At 44.1% G+C, this 13,760-nt stretch overlaps 44 non-coding genes across 44 annotated transcripts; 35 read left to right on the top strand and 9 right to left on the bottom strand.

Moving 5' to 3' along the window:
* Positions 1-2: 2 nt before the first annotated feature.
* Positions 3-84, top strand: Trnas-uga (transfer RNA serine (anticodon UGA)). The gene has a single exon. It is a non-coding gene; the product is annotated as a tRNA-Ser (tRNA).
* Positions 85-575: 491 nt separating this feature from the next.
* Positions 576-657, bottom strand: Trnas-aga (transfer RNA serine (anticodon AGA)). Its single transcript has one exon. It is a non-coding gene; the product is annotated as a tRNA-Ser (tRNA).
* Positions 658-801: 144 nt separating this feature from the next.
* On the top strand, positions 802-874 carry Trnak-cuu (transfer RNA lysine (anticodon CUU)). The gene has a single exon. It is a non-coding gene; the product is annotated as a tRNA-Lys (tRNA).
* Positions 875-1,074: 200 nt separating this feature from the next.
* On the top strand, positions 1,075-1,147 carry Trnak-uuu (transfer RNA lysine (anticodon UUU)). The gene has a single exon. It is a non-coding gene; the product is annotated as a tRNA-Lys (tRNA).
* An 83-nt stretch (positions 1,148-1,230) lies between these two features.
* Trnar-acg (transfer RNA arginine (anticodon ACG)) lies at positions 1,231-1,303 on the top strand. Its single transcript has one exon. It is a non-coding gene; the product is annotated as a tRNA-Arg (tRNA).
* A 168-nt stretch (positions 1,304-1,471) lies between these two features.
* Trnas-uga (transfer RNA serine (anticodon UGA)) lies at positions 1,472-1,553 on the top strand. The gene has a single exon. It is a non-coding gene; the product is annotated as a tRNA-Ser (tRNA).
* Positions 1,554-2,046: 493 nt separating this feature from the next.
* On the bottom strand, positions 2,047-2,128 carry Trnas-aga (transfer RNA serine (anticodon AGA)). Its single transcript has one exon. It is a non-coding gene; the product is annotated as a tRNA-Ser (tRNA).
* Positions 2,129-2,272: 144 nt separating this feature from the next.
* Trnak-cuu (transfer RNA lysine (anticodon CUU)) lies at positions 2,273-2,345 on the top strand. Its single transcript has one exon. It is a non-coding gene; the product is annotated as a tRNA-Lys (tRNA).
* Positions 2,346-2,707: 362 nt separating this feature from the next.
* Trnar-acg (transfer RNA arginine (anticodon ACG)) lies at positions 2,708-2,780 on the top strand. Its single transcript has one exon. It is a non-coding gene; the product is annotated as a tRNA-Arg (tRNA).
* Positions 2,781-2,950: 170 nt separating this feature from the next.
* Positions 2,951-3,032, top strand: Trnas-uga (transfer RNA serine (anticodon UGA)). The gene has a single exon. It is a non-coding gene; the product is annotated as a tRNA-Ser (tRNA).
* A 493-nt stretch (positions 3,033-3,525) lies between these two features.
* Positions 3,526-3,607, bottom strand: Trnas-aga (transfer RNA serine (anticodon AGA)). Its single transcript has one exon. It is a non-coding gene; the product is annotated as a tRNA-Ser (tRNA).
* A 144-nt stretch (positions 3,608-3,751) lies between these two features.
* Positions 3,752-3,824, top strand: Trnak-cuu (transfer RNA lysine (anticodon CUU)). The gene has a single exon. It is a non-coding gene; the product is annotated as a tRNA-Lys (tRNA).
* A 206-nt stretch (positions 3,825-4,030) lies between these two features.
* On the top strand, positions 4,031-4,103 carry Trnak-uuu (transfer RNA lysine (anticodon UUU)). Its single transcript has one exon. It is a non-coding gene; the product is annotated as a tRNA-Lys (tRNA).
* Positions 4,104-4,186: 83 nt separating this feature from the next.
* Positions 4,187-4,259, top strand: Trnar-acg (transfer RNA arginine (anticodon ACG)). The gene has a single exon. It is a non-coding gene; the product is annotated as a tRNA-Arg (tRNA).
* Positions 4,260-4,429: 170 nt separating this feature from the next.
* On the top strand, positions 4,430-4,511 carry Trnas-uga (transfer RNA serine (anticodon UGA)). The gene has a single exon. It is a non-coding gene; the product is annotated as a tRNA-Ser (tRNA).
* Positions 4,512-5,004: 493 nt separating this feature from the next.
* Trnas-aga (transfer RNA serine (anticodon AGA)) lies at positions 5,005-5,086 on the bottom strand. The gene has a single exon. It is a non-coding gene; the product is annotated as a tRNA-Ser (tRNA).
* Positions 5,087-5,230: 144 nt separating this feature from the next.
* Positions 5,231-5,303, top strand: Trnak-cuu (transfer RNA lysine (anticodon CUU)). The gene has a single exon. It is a non-coding gene; the product is annotated as a tRNA-Lys (tRNA).
* A 362-nt stretch (positions 5,304-5,665) lies between these two features.
* Positions 5,666-5,738, top strand: Trnar-acg (transfer RNA arginine (anticodon ACG)). The gene has a single exon. It is a non-coding gene; the product is annotated as a tRNA-Arg (tRNA).
* A 170-nt stretch (positions 5,739-5,908) lies between these two features.
* Trnas-uga (transfer RNA serine (anticodon UGA)) lies at positions 5,909-5,990 on the top strand. The gene has a single exon. It is a non-coding gene; the product is annotated as a tRNA-Ser (tRNA).
* Positions 5,991-6,483: 493 nt separating this feature from the next.
* Positions 6,484-6,565, bottom strand: Trnas-aga (transfer RNA serine (anticodon AGA)). The gene has a single exon. It is a non-coding gene; the product is annotated as a tRNA-Ser (tRNA).
* A 144-nt stretch (positions 6,566-6,709) lies between these two features.
* Trnak-cuu (transfer RNA lysine (anticodon CUU)) lies at positions 6,710-6,782 on the top strand. Its single transcript has one exon. It is a non-coding gene; the product is annotated as a tRNA-Lys (tRNA).
* A 206-nt stretch (positions 6,783-6,988) lies between these two features.
* Trnak-uuu (transfer RNA lysine (anticodon UUU)) lies at positions 6,989-7,061 on the top strand. The gene has a single exon. It is a non-coding gene; the product is annotated as a tRNA-Lys (tRNA).
* An 83-nt stretch (positions 7,062-7,144) lies between these two features.
* Trnar-acg (transfer RNA arginine (anticodon ACG)) lies at positions 7,145-7,217 on the top strand. The gene has a single exon. It is a non-coding gene; the product is annotated as a tRNA-Arg (tRNA).
* Positions 7,218-7,387: 170 nt separating this feature from the next.
* Positions 7,388-7,469, top strand: Trnas-uga (transfer RNA serine (anticodon UGA)). The gene has a single exon. It is a non-coding gene; the product is annotated as a tRNA-Ser (tRNA).
* A 491-nt stretch (positions 7,470-7,960) lies between these two features.
* Positions 7,961-8,042, bottom strand: Trnas-aga (transfer RNA serine (anticodon AGA)). The gene has a single exon. It is a non-coding gene; the product is annotated as a tRNA-Ser (tRNA).
* Positions 8,043-8,186: 144 nt separating this feature from the next.
* Trnak-cuu (transfer RNA lysine (anticodon CUU)) lies at positions 8,187-8,259 on the top strand. The gene has a single exon. It is a non-coding gene; the product is annotated as a tRNA-Lys (tRNA).
* A 200-nt stretch (positions 8,260-8,459) lies between these two features.
* Trnak-uuu (transfer RNA lysine (anticodon UUU)) lies at positions 8,460-8,532 on the top strand. The gene has a single exon. It is a non-coding gene; the product is annotated as a tRNA-Lys (tRNA).
* Positions 8,533-8,615: 83 nt separating this feature from the next.
* Trnar-acg (transfer RNA arginine (anticodon ACG)) lies at positions 8,616-8,688 on the top strand. Its single transcript has one exon. It is a non-coding gene; the product is annotated as a tRNA-Arg (tRNA).
* A 170-nt stretch (positions 8,689-8,858) lies between these two features.
* Positions 8,859-8,940, top strand: Trnas-uga (transfer RNA serine (anticodon UGA)). Its single transcript has one exon. It is a non-coding gene; the product is annotated as a tRNA-Ser (tRNA).
* A 494-nt stretch (positions 8,941-9,434) lies between these two features.
* On the bottom strand, positions 9,435-9,516 carry Trnas-aga (transfer RNA serine (anticodon AGA)). Its single transcript has one exon. It is a non-coding gene; the product is annotated as a tRNA-Ser (tRNA).
* A 144-nt stretch (positions 9,517-9,660) lies between these two features.
* Trnak-cuu (transfer RNA lysine (anticodon CUU)) lies at positions 9,661-9,733 on the top strand. The gene has a single exon. It is a non-coding gene; the product is annotated as a tRNA-Lys (tRNA).
* Positions 9,734-9,939: 206 nt separating this feature from the next.
* Positions 9,940-10,012, top strand: Trnak-uuu (transfer RNA lysine (anticodon UUU)). Its single transcript has one exon. It is a non-coding gene; the product is annotated as a tRNA-Lys (tRNA).
* Positions 10,013-10,095: 83 nt separating this feature from the next.
* Trnar-acg (transfer RNA arginine (anticodon ACG)) lies at positions 10,096-10,168 on the top strand. The gene has a single exon. It is a non-coding gene; the product is annotated as a tRNA-Arg (tRNA).
* Positions 10,169-10,338: 170 nt separating this feature from the next.
* Positions 10,339-10,420, top strand: Trnas-uga (transfer RNA serine (anticodon UGA)). The gene has a single exon. It is a non-coding gene; the product is annotated as a tRNA-Ser (tRNA).
* Positions 10,421-10,913: 493 nt separating this feature from the next.
* On the bottom strand, positions 10,914-10,995 carry Trnas-aga (transfer RNA serine (anticodon AGA)). The gene has a single exon. It is a non-coding gene; the product is annotated as a tRNA-Ser (tRNA).
* Positions 10,996-11,139: 144 nt separating this feature from the next.
* Trnak-cuu (transfer RNA lysine (anticodon CUU)) lies at positions 11,140-11,212 on the top strand. Its single transcript has one exon. It is a non-coding gene; the product is annotated as a tRNA-Lys (tRNA).
* A 200-nt stretch (positions 11,213-11,412) lies between these two features.
* Positions 11,413-11,485, top strand: Trnak-uuu (transfer RNA lysine (anticodon UUU)). Its single transcript has one exon. It is a non-coding gene; the product is annotated as a tRNA-Lys (tRNA).
* Positions 11,486-11,568: 83 nt separating this feature from the next.
* Trnar-acg (transfer RNA arginine (anticodon ACG)) lies at positions 11,569-11,641 on the top strand. The gene has a single exon. It is a non-coding gene; the product is annotated as a tRNA-Arg (tRNA).
* A 170-nt stretch (positions 11,642-11,811) lies between these two features.
* On the top strand, positions 11,812-11,893 carry Trnas-uga (transfer RNA serine (anticodon UGA)). The gene has a single exon. It is a non-coding gene; the product is annotated as a tRNA-Ser (tRNA).
* A 493-nt stretch (positions 11,894-12,386) lies between these two features.
* Trnas-aga (transfer RNA serine (anticodon AGA)) lies at positions 12,387-12,468 on the bottom strand. The gene has a single exon. It is a non-coding gene; the product is annotated as a tRNA-Ser (tRNA).
* Positions 12,469-12,612: 144 nt separating this feature from the next.
* Positions 12,613-12,685, top strand: Trnak-cuu (transfer RNA lysine (anticodon CUU)). Its single transcript has one exon. It is a non-coding gene; the product is annotated as a tRNA-Lys (tRNA).
* Positions 12,686-12,891: 206 nt separating this feature from the next.
* On the top strand, positions 12,892-12,964 carry Trnak-uuu (transfer RNA lysine (anticodon UUU)). Its single transcript has one exon. It is a non-coding gene; the product is annotated as a tRNA-Lys (tRNA).
* An 83-nt stretch (positions 12,965-13,047) lies between these two features.
* Positions 13,048-13,120, top strand: Trnar-acg (transfer RNA arginine (anticodon ACG)). Its single transcript has one exon. It is a non-coding gene; the product is annotated as a tRNA-Arg (tRNA).
* Positions 13,121-13,288: 168 nt separating this feature from the next.
* On the top strand, positions 13,289-13,370 carry Trnas-uga (transfer RNA serine (anticodon UGA)). Its single transcript has one exon. It is a non-coding gene; the product is annotated as a tRNA-Ser (tRNA).
* The last annotated feature ends 390 nt before the right edge of the window (positions 13,371-13,760 follow it).

The raw sequence follows: 13,760 nt of genomic DNA on the forward strand, positions 1-13,760 counted from the left end.
GGGTAGTCGTGGCCGAGTGGTTAAGGCGATGGACTTGAAATCCATTGGGTTATTCCCGTGCAGGTTCGAATCCTGCCGACTACGATGAATTCTTCGCAAAATAGTTTTTGGCGGTAGGATTTTGTTGCAGCTCTCTTTTAAGTCTACGTAGACTTACTTCTACATGGGTGATTAATTGTTGAATTGCAATATTTCCGGAATTCTCAAATTCGAACGGAACTCAAAATTTAGTGAATGTCGAATACCAATTCGGTGCAATTGGGATGGAAACGAAGGCATATATCGTTTTTTTTCAAGTATATCGCGAATTTCCGGACTTCGCGAAATTTCTGGACTAGAAATCTTGGCCTCTCTTTTCGAAAAAAATAACAAGACTTGTCTTGGAATTATATGGCGAACATGGGATTGAAGTTGTCGTCCTCTTCATCTGATGACCCTCCGAAAAACGACGTCTTACACAAAACAAGCGTAGTGTAGCATAAAATGCGGACGTAAATGTAACTAAAACTTCCATTCGAGATATGAAAAAACGCGATTTCAGAACGAAGTAAAAAGCTGATACTTTCGTGCAAGTACGTAGTCAGTAGGATTCGAATCTACACGGGAAGATCCCAATGGATTTCTAGTCCATCGCCTTAACCACTCGGCCATGACTACACCAGTCAGTTTCAGGAATTCCACGTGTAGTGTATTGCATTCCAGATATATATAAAAAAGCGACCGATCGACTTTAGCGAGAAAATGCGATATTATAACGGATATAGTTTTTGACACGTTAACTGCAATCCGAGATCGTTGGCAGCCCGGCTAGCTCAGTCGGTAGAGCATGAGACTCTTAATCTCAGGGTCGTGGGTTCGAGCCCCACGTTGGGCGACATTTTTTACAGGAGCGAGTCGGCGTTTGAACGAAGATTTGTCTTAAAATGTTCCCGTTGCGACTTGTTGCCAAAGAGACACGAGAGACGTGGGAGGGCAAATCGTGTTTACTTTGATTACGTTACCTCATGCTGTGCGATGTTTAAGACGAAGCATAAGGGAAGGAAAACTGGAAGTTTCACAGAGTAGAGCGTACGAGCCCGGATAGCTCAGTCGGTAGAGCGTTAGGCTTTTAACCTAACGGTCCAGGGTTCGAGTCCCTGTTAGGGCGGGAGCAGAATCTTTTTGAACATGTGACGTCGACAGTAAGGAATGGAAAGAAACTGCAAAGCATTACGAATGACGCGGAACGTCGGGCCCGTGGCGCAAAGGACAACGCGCCTGACTACGGATCAGGAGATTCCAGGTTCGAATCCTGGCGGGCTCGCAACTACGCCAATGTTTTTAATTTTTTTATTTTGTTTGCAGAGACACTTGTTCACCGGATCGAAAGGAAAATTTGCCGAAATTTTTAATCTATTCTTTCGAACGCGTTGGTGAGAGTTTTAGATACTTTTCGGTAATACCTACAAAGGCAAATCTTTGCTCCGAACGGGTAGTCGTGGCCGAGTGGTTAAGGCGATGGACTTGAAATCCATTGGGTTATTCCCGCGCAGGTTCGAATCCTGCCGACTACGATGAATTCTTCGCAAAATAGTTTTTGGCGGTAGGATTTTGTTGCAGCTCTCTTTTAAGTCTACGTAGACTTACTTCTACATGGGTGATTAATTGTTGAATTGCAATATTTCCGGAATTCTCAAATTCGAACGGAACTCAAAATTTAGTGAATGTCGAATACCAATTCGGTGCAATTGGGATGGAAACGAAGGCATATATCGTTTTTTTTTCAAGTATATCGCGAATTTCCGGACTTCGCGAAATTTCTGGACTAGACATCTTGGCCTCTCTTTTCGAAAAAAATAACAAGACTTGTCTTGGAATTTTATGGCGAGCATGGGATTGAAGTTGTCGTCCTCTTCATCTGATGACCCTCCGAAAAACGACGTCTTACACAAAACAAGCGTAGTGTAGCATAAAATGCGGACGTAAATGTAACTAAAACTTCCATTCGAGATATGAAAAAACGCGATTTCAGAACGAAGTAAAAAGCTGATACCTTTGGTGCAAGTACGTAGTCAGTAGGATTCGAACCTACGCGGGAAGATCCCAATGGATTTCTAGTCCATCGCCTTAACCACTCGGCCATGACTACACCAGTCAGTTTCAGGAATTCCACGTGTAGTGTATTGCATTCCAGATATATATAAAAAAGCGACCGATCGACTTTAGCGAGAAAATGCGATATTATAACGGATATAGTTTTTGACACGTTAACTGCAATCCGAGGTCGTTGGCAGCCCGGCTAGCTCAGTCGGTAGAGCATGAGACTCTTAATCTCAGGGTCTTGGGTTCGAGCCCCACGTTGGGCGACATTTTTTACAGCAGCGAGTCGGCGTTTGAACGAAGATTTGTCTTAAAATGTTCCCGTTGCGACTTGTTGCCAAAGAGACACGAGAGACGTGGGAGGGCAAATCGTGTTTACTTTGATTACGTTACCTCATGCTGTGCGATGTTTAAGACGAAGCATAAGGGAAGGAAAACTGGAAGTTTCACAGAGTAGAAGTTTCACAGAGTAGCCCGGATAGCTCAGTCGGTAGAGCGTTAGGCTTTTAACCTAACGGTCCAGTGTTCGAGTCCCTGTTCGGGCGGGAGCAGAATCTTTTTGAACATGTGACGTCGACAGTAAGGAATGGAAAGAAACTGCAAAGCATTACGAATGACGCGGAACGTCGGGCCCGTGGCGCAAAGGACAACGCGCCTGACTACGGATCAGGAGATTCCAGGTTCGAATCCTGGCGGGCTCGCAACTACGCCAATGTTTTTAATTTTTTTATTTTGTTTGCAGAGACACTCGTTCACCGGATCGAAAGGAAAATTTGCCGAAATTTTTAATCTATTCTTTCGAACGCGTTGGTGAGAGAGTTTTAGATACTTTTCGGTAATACCTACAAAGGCAAATCTTTGCTCCGAACGGGTAGTCGTGGCCGAGTGGTTAAGGCGATGGACTTGAAATCCATTGGGTTATTCCCGCGCGGGTTCGAATCCTGCCGACTACGATGAATTCTTCGCAAAAAAGTTTTTGGCGGTAGGATTTTGTTGCAGCTCTCTTTTAAGTCTACGTAGACTTACTTCTACATGGGTGATTAATTGTTGAATTGCAACATTTCCGGAATTCTCAAATTCGAACGGAACTCAAAATTTAGTGAATGTCGAATACCAATTCGGTGCAATTGGGATGGAAACGAAGGCATATATCGTTTTTTTTTCAAGTATATCGCGAATTTCCGGACTTCGCGAAATTTCTGGACTAGACATCTTGGCCTCTCTTTTCGAAAAAAATAACAAGACTTGTCTTGGAATTATATGGCGAACATGGGATTGAAGTTGTCGTCCTCTTCATCTGATGACCCTCCGAAAAACGACGTCTTACACAAAACAAGCGTAGTGTAGCATAAAATGCGGACGTAAATGTAACTAAAACTTCCATTCGAGATATGAAAAAACGCGATTTCAGAACGAAGTAAAAAGCTGATACCTTTGGTGCAAGTACGTAGTCAGTAGGATTCGAACCTACGCGGGAAGATCCCAATGGATTTCTAGTCCATCGCCTTAACCACTCGGCCATGACTACACCAGTCAGTTTCAGGAATTCCACGTGTAGTGTATTGCATTCCAGATATATATAAAAAAGCGACCGATCGACTTTAGCGAGAAAATGCGATATTATAACGGATATAGTTTTTGACACGTTAACTGCAATCCGAGATCGTTGGCAGCCCGGCTAGCTCAGTCGGTAGAGCATGAGACTCTTAATCTCAGGGTCGTGGGTACGAGCCCCACGTTGGGCGACATTTTTTACAGGAGCGAGTCGGCGTTTGAACGAAGATTTGTCTTAAAATGTTCCCGTTGCGACTTGTTGCCAAAGAGACACGAGAGACGTGGGAGGGCAAATCGTGTTTACTTTGATTACGTTACCTCATGCTGTGCGATGTTTAAGACGAAGCATAAGGGAAGGAAAACTGGAAGTTTCACAGAGTAGAAGTTTCACAGAGTAGCCCGGATAGCTCAGTCGGTAGAGCGTTAGGCTTTTAACCTAACGGTCCAGGGTTCGAGTCCCTGTTCGGGCGGGAGCAGAATCTTTTTGAACATGTGACGTCGACAGTAAGGAATGGAAAGAAACTGCAAAGCATTACGAATGACGCGGAACGTCGGGCCCGTGGCGCAAAGGACAACGCGCCTGACTACGGATCAGGAGATTCCAGGTTCGAATCCTGGCGGGCTCGCAACTACGCCAATGTTTTTAATTTTTTTATTTTGTTTGCAGAGACACTCGTTCACCGGATCGAAAGGAAAATTTGCCGAAATTTTTAATCTATTCTTTCGAACGCGTTGGTGAGAGAGTTTTAGATACTTTTCGGTAATACCTACAAAGGCAAATCTTTGCTCCTAACGGGTAGTCGTGGCCGAGTGGTTGAGGCGATGGACTTGAAATCCATTGGGTTATTCCCGCGCAGGTTCGAATCCTGCCGACTACGATGAATTCTTCGCAAAAAAGTTTTTGGCGGTAGGATTTTGTTGCAGCTCTCTTTTAAGTCTACGTAGACTTACTTCTACATGGGTGATTAATTGTTGTATGGCAACATTTCCGGAATTCTCAAATTCGAACGGAACTCAAAATTTAGTGAATGTCGAATACCAATTCGGTGCAATTGGGATGGAAACGGAGGCATATATCGTTTTTTTTCCAAGTATATCGCGAATTTCCGGACTTCGCGAAATTTCTGGACTAGACATCTTGGCCTCTCTTTTCGAAAAAAATAACAAGACTTGTCTTGGAATTATATGGCGAGCATGGGATTGAAGTTGTCGTCCTCTTCATCTGATGACCCTCCGAAAAACGACGTCTTACACAAAACAAGCGTAGTGTAGCATAAAATGCGGACGTAAATGTAACTAAAACTTCCATTCGAGATATGAAAAAACGCGATTTCAGAACGAAGTAAAAAGCTGATACCTTTGGTGCAAGTACGTAGTCAGTAGGATTCGAACCTACGCGGGAAGATCCCAATGGATTTCTAGTCCATCGCCTTAACCACTCGGCCATGACTACACCAGTCAGTTTCAGGAATTCCACGTGTAGTGTATTGCATTCCAGATATATATAAAAAAGCGACCGATCGACTTTAGCGAGAAAATGCGATATTATAACGGATATAGTTTTTGACACGTTAACTGCAATCCGAAGTCGTTGGCAGCCCGGCTAGCTCAGTCGGTAGAGCATGAGACTCTTAATCTCAGGGTCTTGGGTTCGAGCCCCACGTTGGGCGACATTTTTTACAGCAGCGAGTCGGCGTTTGAACGAAGATTTGTCTTAAAATGTTCCCGTTGCGACTTGTTGCCAAAGAGACACGAGAGACGTGGGAGGGCAAATCGTGTTTACTTTGATTACGTTACCTCATGCTGTGCGATGTTTAAGACGAAGCATAAGGGAAGGAAAACTGGAAGTTTCACAGAGTAGAAGTTTCACAGAGTAGCCCGGATAGCTCAGTCGGTAGAGCGTTAGGCTTTTAACCTAACGGTCCAGTGTTCGAGTCCCTGTTCGGGCGGGAGCAGAATCTTTTTGAACATGTGACGTCGACAGTAAGGAATGGAAAGAAACTGCAAAGCATTACGAATGACGCGGAACGTCGGGCCCGTGGCGCAAAGGACAACGCGCCTGACTACGGATCAGGAGATTCCAGGTTCGAATCCTGGCGGGCTCGCAACTACGCCAATGTTTTTAATTTTTTTATTTTGTTTGCAGAGACACTCGTTCACCGGATCGAAAGGAAAATTTGCCGAAATTTTTAATCTATTCTTTCGAACGCGTTGGTGAGAGAGTTTTAGATACTTTTCGGTAATACCTACAAAGGCAAATCTTTGCTCCGAACGGGTAGTCGTGGCCGAGTGGTTAAGGCGATGGACTTGAAATCCATTGGGTTATTCCCGCGCAGGTTCGAATCCTGCCGACAACGATGAATTCTTCGCAAAAAAGTTTTTGGCGGTAGGATTTTGTTGCAGCTCTCTTTTAAGTCTACGTAGACTTACTTCTACATGGGTGATTAATTGTTGAATTGCAACATTTCCGGAATTCTCAAATTCGAACGGAACTCAAAATTTAGTGAATGTCGAATACCAATTCGGTGCAATTGGGATGGAAACGGAGGCATATATCGTTTTTTTTCCAAGTATATCGCGAATTTCCGGACTTCGCGAAATTTCTGGACTAGACATCTTGGCCTCTCTTTTCGAAAAAAATAACAAGACTTGTCTTGGAATTATATGGCGAACATGGGATTGAAGTTGTCGTCCTCTTCATCTGATGACCCTCCGAAAAACGACGTCTTACACAAAACAAGCGTAGTGTAGCATAAAATGCGGACGTAAATGTAACTAAAACTTCCATTCGAGATATGAAAAAACGCGATTTCAGAACGAAGTAAAAAGCTGATACCTTTGGTGCAAGTACGTAGTCAGTAGGATTCGAACCTACGCGGGAAGATCCCAATGGATTTCTAGTCCATCGCCTTAACCACTCGGCCATGACTACACCAGTCAGTTTCAGGAATTCCACGTGTAGTGTATTGCATTCCAGATATATATAAAAAAGCGACCGATCGACTTTAGCGAGAAAATGCGATATTATAACGGATATAGTTTTTGACACGTTAACTGCAATCCGAGATCGTTGGCAGCCCGGCTAGCTCAGTCGGTAGAGCATGAGACTCTTAATCTCAGGGTCGTGGGTACGAGCCCCACGTTGGGCGACATTTTTTACAGGAGCGAGTCGGCGTTTGAACGAAGATTTGTCTTAAAATGTTCCCGTTGCGACTTGTTGCCAAAGAGACACGAGAGACGTGGGAGGGCAAATCGTGTTTACTTTGATTACGTTACCTCATGCTGTGCGATGTTTAAGACGAAGCATAAGGGAAGGAAAACTGGAAGTTTCACAGAGTAGAAGTTTCACAGAGTAGCCCGGATAGCTCAGTCGGTAGAGCGTTAGGCTTTTAACCTAACGGTCCAGGGTTCGAGTCCCTGTTCGGGCGGGAGCAGAATCTTTTTGAACATGTGACGTCGACAGTAAGGAATGGAAAGAAACTGCAAAGCATTACGAATGACGCGGAACGTCGGGCCCGTGGCGCAAAGGACAACGCGCCTGACTACGGATCAGGAGATTCCAGGTTCGAATCCTGGCGGGCTCGCAACTACGCCAATGTTTTTAATTTTTTTATTTTGTTTGCAGAGACACTCGTTCACCGGATCGAAAGGAAAATTTGCCGAAATTTTTAATCTATTCTTTCGAACGCGTTGGTGAGAGAGTTTTAGATACTTTTCGGTAATACCTACAAAGGCAAATCTTTGCTCCGAACGGGTAGTCGTGGCCGAGTGGTTAAGGCGATGGACTTGAAATCCATTGGGTTATTCCCGTGCAGGTTCGAATCCTGCCGACTACGATGAATTCTTCGCAAAATAGTTTTTGGCGGTAGGATTTTGTTGCAGCTCTCTTTTAAGTCTACGTAGACTTACTTCTACATGGGTGATTAATTGTTGAATTGCAATATTTCCGGAATTCTCAAATTCGAACGGAACTCAAAATTTAGTGAATGTCGAATACCAATTCGGTGCAATTGGGATGGAAACGAAGGCATATATCGTTTTTTTTCAAGTATATCGCGAATTTCCGGACTTCGCGAAATTTCTGGACTAGAAATCTTGGCCTCTCTTTTCGAAAAAAATAACAAGACTTGTCTTGGAATTATATGGCGAACATGGGATTGAAGTTGTCGTCCTCTTCATCTGATGACCCTCCGAAAAACGACGTCTTACACAAAACAAGCGTAGTGTAGCATAAAATGCGGACGTAAATGTAACTAAAACTTCCATTCGAGATATGAAAAAACGCGATTTCAGAACGAAGTAAAAAGCTGATACTTTCGTGCAAGTACGTAGTCAGTAGGATTCGAATCTACACGGGAAGATCCCAATGGATTTCTAGTCCATCGCCTTAACCACTCGGCCATGACTACACCAGTCAGTTTCAGGAATTCCACGTGTAGTGTATTGCATTCCAGATATATATAAAAAAGCGACCGATCGACTTTAGCGAGAAAATGCGATATTATAACGGATATAGTTTTTGACACGTTAACTGCAATCCGAGATCGTTGGCAGCCCGGCTAGCTCAGTCGGTAGAGCATGAGACTCTTAATCTCAGGGTCGTGGGTTCGAGCCCCACGTTGGGCGACATTTTTTACAGGAGCGAGTCGGCGTTTGAACGAAGATTTGTCTTAAAATGTTCCCGTTGCGACTTGTTGCCAAAGAGACACGAGAGACGTGGGAGGGCAAATCGTGTTTACTTTGATTACGTTACCTCATGCTGTGCGATGTTTAAGACGAAGCATAAGGGAAGGAAAACTGGAAGTTTCACAGAGTAGAGCGTACGAGCCCGGATAGCTCAGTCGGTAGAGCGTTAGGCTTTTAACCTAACGGTCCAGGGTTCGAGTCCCTGTTAGGGCGGGAGCAGAATCTTTTTGAACATGTGACGTCGACAGTAAGGAATGGAAAGAAACTGCAAAGCATTACGAATGACGCGGAACGTCGGGCCCGTGGCGCAAAGGACAACGCGCCTGACTACGGATCAGGAGATTCCAGGTTCGAATCCTGGCGGGCTCGCAACTACGCCAATGTTTTTAATTTTTTTATTTTGTTTGCAGAGACACTCGTTCACCGGATCGAAAGGAAAATTTGCCGAAATTTTTAATCTATTCTTTCGAACGCGTTGGTGAGAGAGTTTTAGATACTTTTCGGTAATACCTACAAAGGCAAATCTTTGCTCCGAACGGGTAGTCGTGGCCGAGTGGTTGAGGCGATGGACTTGAAATCCATTGGGTTATTCCCGCGCAGGTTCGAATCCTGCCGACTACGATGAATTCTTCGCAAAAAAGTTTTTGGCGGTAGGATTTTGTTGCAGCTCTCTTTTAAGTCTACGTAGACTTACTTCTACATGGGTGATTAATTGTTGAATTGCAACATTTCCGGAATTCTCAAATTCGAACGGAACTCAAAATTTAGTGAATGTCGAATACCAATTCGGTGCAATTGGGATGGAAACGAAGGCATATATCGTTTTTTTTTTCAAGTATATCGCGAATTTCCGGACTTCGCGAAATTTCTGGACTAGACATCTTGGCCTCTCTTTTCGAAAAAAATAACAAGACTTGTCTTGGAATTATATGGCGAACATGGGATTGAAGTTGTCGTCCTCTTCATCTGATGACCCTCCGAAAAACGACGTCTTACACAAAACAAGCGTAGTGTAGCATAAAATGCGGACGTAAATGTAACTAAAACTTCCATTCGAGATATGAAAAAACGCGATTTCAGAACGAAGTAAAAAGCTGATACCTTTGGTGCAAGTACGTAGTCAGTAGGATTCGAACCTACGCGGGAAGATCCCAATGGATTTCTAGTCCATCGCCTTAACCACTCGGCCATGACTACACCAGTCAGTTTCAGGAATTCCACGTGTAGTGTATTGCATTCCAGATATATATAAAAAAGCGACCGATCGACTTTAGCGAGAAAATGCGATATTATAACGGATATAGTTTTTGACACGTTAACTGCAATCCGAGATCGTTGGCAGCCCGGCTAGCTCAGTCGGTAGAGCATGAGACTCTTAATCTCAGGGTCGTGGGTACGAGCCCCACGTTGGGCGACATTTTTTACAGGAGCGAGTCGGCGTTTGAACGAAGATTTGTCTTAAAATGTTCCCGTTGCGACTTGTTGCCAAAGAGACACGAGAGACGTGGGAGGGCAAATCGTGTTTACTTTGATTACGTTACCTCATGCTGTGCGATGTTTAAGACGAAGCATAAGGGAAGGAAAACTGGAAGTTTCACAGAGTAGAAGTTTCACAGAGTAGCCCGGATAGCTCAGTCGGTAGAGCGTTAGGCTTTTAACCTAACGGTCCAGGGTTCGAGTCCCTGTTCGGGCGGGAGCAGAATCTTTTTGAACATGTGACGTCGACAGTAAGGAATGGAAAGAAACTGCAAAGCATTACGAATGACGCGGAACGTCGGGCCCGTGGCGCAAAGGACAACGCGCCTGACTACGGATCAGGAGATTCCAGGTTCGAATCCTGGCGGGCTCGCAACTACGCCAATGTTTTTAATTTTTTTATTTTGTTTGCAGAGACACTCGTTCACCGGATCGAAAGGAAAATTTGCCGAAATTTTTAATCTATTCTTTCGAACGCGTTGGTGAGAGAGTTTTAGATACTTTTCGGTAATACCTACAAAGGCAAATCTTTGCTCCGAACGGGTAGTTGTGGCCGAGTGGTTAAGGCGATGGACTTGAAATCCATTGGGTTATTCCCGCGCAGGTTCGAATCCTGCCGACTACGATGAATTCTTCGCAAAAAAGTTTTTGGCGGTAGGATTTTGTTGCAGCTCTCTTTTAAGTCTACGTAGACTTACTTCTACATGGGTGATTAATTGTTGAATTGCAATATTTCCGGAATTCTCAAATTCGAACGGAACTCAAAATTTAGTGAATGTCGAATACCAATTCGGTGCAATTGGGATGGAAACGAAGGCATATATCGTTTTTTTTTCAAGTATATCGCGAATTTCCGGACTTCGCGAAATTTCTGGACTGGACATCTTGGCCTCTCTTTCCGAAAAAAATAACAAGACTTGTCTTGGAATTATATGGCGAGCATGGGATTGAAGTTGTCGTCCTCTTCATCTGATGACCCTCCGAAAAACGACGTCTTACACAAAACAAGCGTAGTGTAGCATAAAATGCGGACGTAAATGTAACTAAAACTTCCATTCGAGATATGAAAAAACGCGATTTCAGAACGAAGTAAAAAGCTGATACCTTTGGTGCAAGTACGTAGTCAGTAGGATTCGAACCTACGCGGGAAGATCCCAATGGATTTCTAGTCCATCGCCTTAACCACTCGGCCATGACTACACCAGTCAGTTTCAGGAATTCCACGTGTAGTGTATTGCATTCCAGATATATATAAAAAAGCGACCGATCGACTGTAGCGAGAAAATGCGATATTATAACGGATATAGTTTTTGAAACGTTAACTGCAATCCGAGATCGTTGGCAGCCCGGCTAGCTCAGTCGGTAGAGCATGAGACTCTTAATCTCAGGGTCGTGGGTTCGAGCCCCACGTTGGGCGACATTTTTTACAGGAGCGAGTCGGCGTTTGAACGAAGATTTGTCTTAAAATGTTCCCGTTGCGACTTGTTGCCAAAGAGACACGAGAGACGTGGGAGGGCAAATCGTGTTTACTTTGATTACGTTACCTCATGCTGTGCGTTTTTTAAGACGAAGCATAAGGGAAGGAAAACTGGAAGTTTCACAGAGTAGAGCGCACGAGCCCGGATAGCTCAGTCGGTAGAGCGTTAGGCTTTTAACCTAACGGTCCAGGGTTCGAGTCCCTGTTCGGGCGGGAGCAGAATCTTTTTGAACATGTGACGTCGACAGTAAGGAATGGAAAGAAACTGCAAAGCATTACGAATGACGCGGAACGTCGGGCCCGTGGCGCAAAGGACAACGCGCCTGACTACGGATCAGGAGATTCCAGGTTCGAATCCTGGCGGGCTCGCAACTACGCCAATGTTTTTAATTTTTTTATTTTGTTTGCAGAGACACTCGTTCACCGGATCGAAAGGAAAATTTGCCGAAATTTTTAATCTATTCTTTCGAACGCGTTGGTGAGAGAGTTTTAGATACTTTTCGGTAATACCTACAAAGGCAAATCTTTGCTCCTAACGGGTAGTCGTGGCCGAGTGGTTGAGGCGATGGACTTGAAATCCATTGGGTTATTCCCGCGCAGGTTCGAATCCTGCCGACTACGATGAATTCTTCGCAAAAAAGTTTTTGGCGGTAGGATTTTGTTGCAGCTCTCTTTTAAGTCTACGTAGACTTACTTCTACATGGGTGATTAATTGTTGTATGGCAACATTTCCGGAATTCTCAAATTCGAACGGAACTCAAAATTTAGTGAATGTCGAATACCAATTCGGTGCAATTGGGATGGAAACGGAGGCATATATCGTTTTTTTTCCAAGTATATCGCGAATTTCCGGACTTCGCGAAATTTCTGGACTAGACATCTTGGCCTCTCTTTTCGAAAAAAATAACAAGACTTGTCTTGGAATTATATGGCGAGCATGGGATTGAAGTTGTCGTCCTCTTCATCTGATGACCCTCCGAAAAACGACGTCTTACACAAAACAAGCGTAGTGTAGAATAAAATGCGGACGTAAAAGTAACTAAAACTTCCATTCGAGATATGAAAAAACGCGATTTCAGAACGAAGTAAAAAGCTGATACCTTTGGTGCAAGTACGTAGTCAGTAGGATTCGAACCTACGCGGGAAGATCCCAATGGATTTCTAGTCCATCGCCTTAACCACTCGGCCATGACTACACCAGTTTGTTTCAGGAATTCCACGTGTAGTGTATTGCATTCCAGATATATATAAAAAAGCGACCGATCGACTTTAGCGAGAAAATGCGATATTATAACGGATATAGTTTTTGACACGTTAACTGCAATCCGAGATCGTTGGCAGCCCGGCTAGCTCAGTCGGTAGAGCATGAGACTCTTAATCTCAGGGTCGTGGGTTCGAGCCCCACGTTGGGCGACATTTTTTACAGGAGCGAGTCGGCGTTTGAACGAAGATTTGTCTTAAAATGTTCCCGTTGCGACTTGTTGCCAAAGAGACACGAGAGACGTGGGAGGGCAAATCGTGTTTACTTTGATTATGTTACCTCATGCTGTGCGATGTTTAAGACGAAGCATAAGGGAAGGAAAACTGGAAGTTTCACAGAGTAGAAGTTTCACAGAGTAGCCCGGATAGCTCAGTCGGTAGAGCGTTAGGCTTTTAACCTAACGGTCCAGGGTTCGAGGCCCTGTTCGGGCGGGAGCAGAATCTTTTTGAACATGTGACGTCGACAGTAAGGAATGGAAAGAAACTGCAAAGCATTACGAATGACGCGGAACGTCGGGCCCGTGGCGCAAAGGACAACGCGCCTGACTACGGATCAGGAGATTCCAGGTTCGAATCCTGGCGGGCTCGCAACTACGCCAATGTTTTTAATTTTTTTATTTTGTTTGCAGAGACACTCGTTCACCGGATCGAAAGGAAAATTTGCCGAAATTTTTAATCTATTCTTTCGAACGCGTTGGTGAGAGTTTTAGATACTTTTCGGTAATACCTACAAAGGCAAATCTTTGCTCCGAGCGGGTAGTCGTGGCCGAGTGGTTAAGGCGATGGACTTGAAATCCATTGGGTTATTCCCGCGCAGGTTCGAATCCTGCCGACTACGATGAATTCTTCGCAAAAAAGTTTTTGGCGGTAGGATTTTGTTGCAGCTCTCTTTTAAGTCTACGTAGACTTACTTCTACATGGGTGATTAATTGTTGAATTACAACATTTCCGGAATTCTCAAATTCGAACGGAACTCAAAATTTAGTGAATGTCGAATACCAATTCGGTGCAATTGGGATGGAAATGAAGTCATATATCGTTTTTTTTTCAAGTATATCGCGAATTTCCGGACTTCGCGAAATTTCTGGACTAGACATCTTGGCCTCTCTTTTCGAAAAAAATAACAAGACTTGTCTTGGAATTATATGGCGAGCATGGGATTGAAGTTTTCGTCCTCTTCATCTGATGACCCTCCGAAAAACGACGTCTTACACAAAACAAGCGTAGT

This window comes from Argiope bruennichi, chromosome 9 (assembly GCF_947563725.1).
Source record: "Argiope bruennichi chromosome 9, qqArgBrue1.1, whole genome shotgun sequence".
Lineage (NCBI taxonomy): Eukaryota > Metazoa > Arthropoda > Arachnida > Araneae > Araneidae > Argiope > Argiope bruennichi.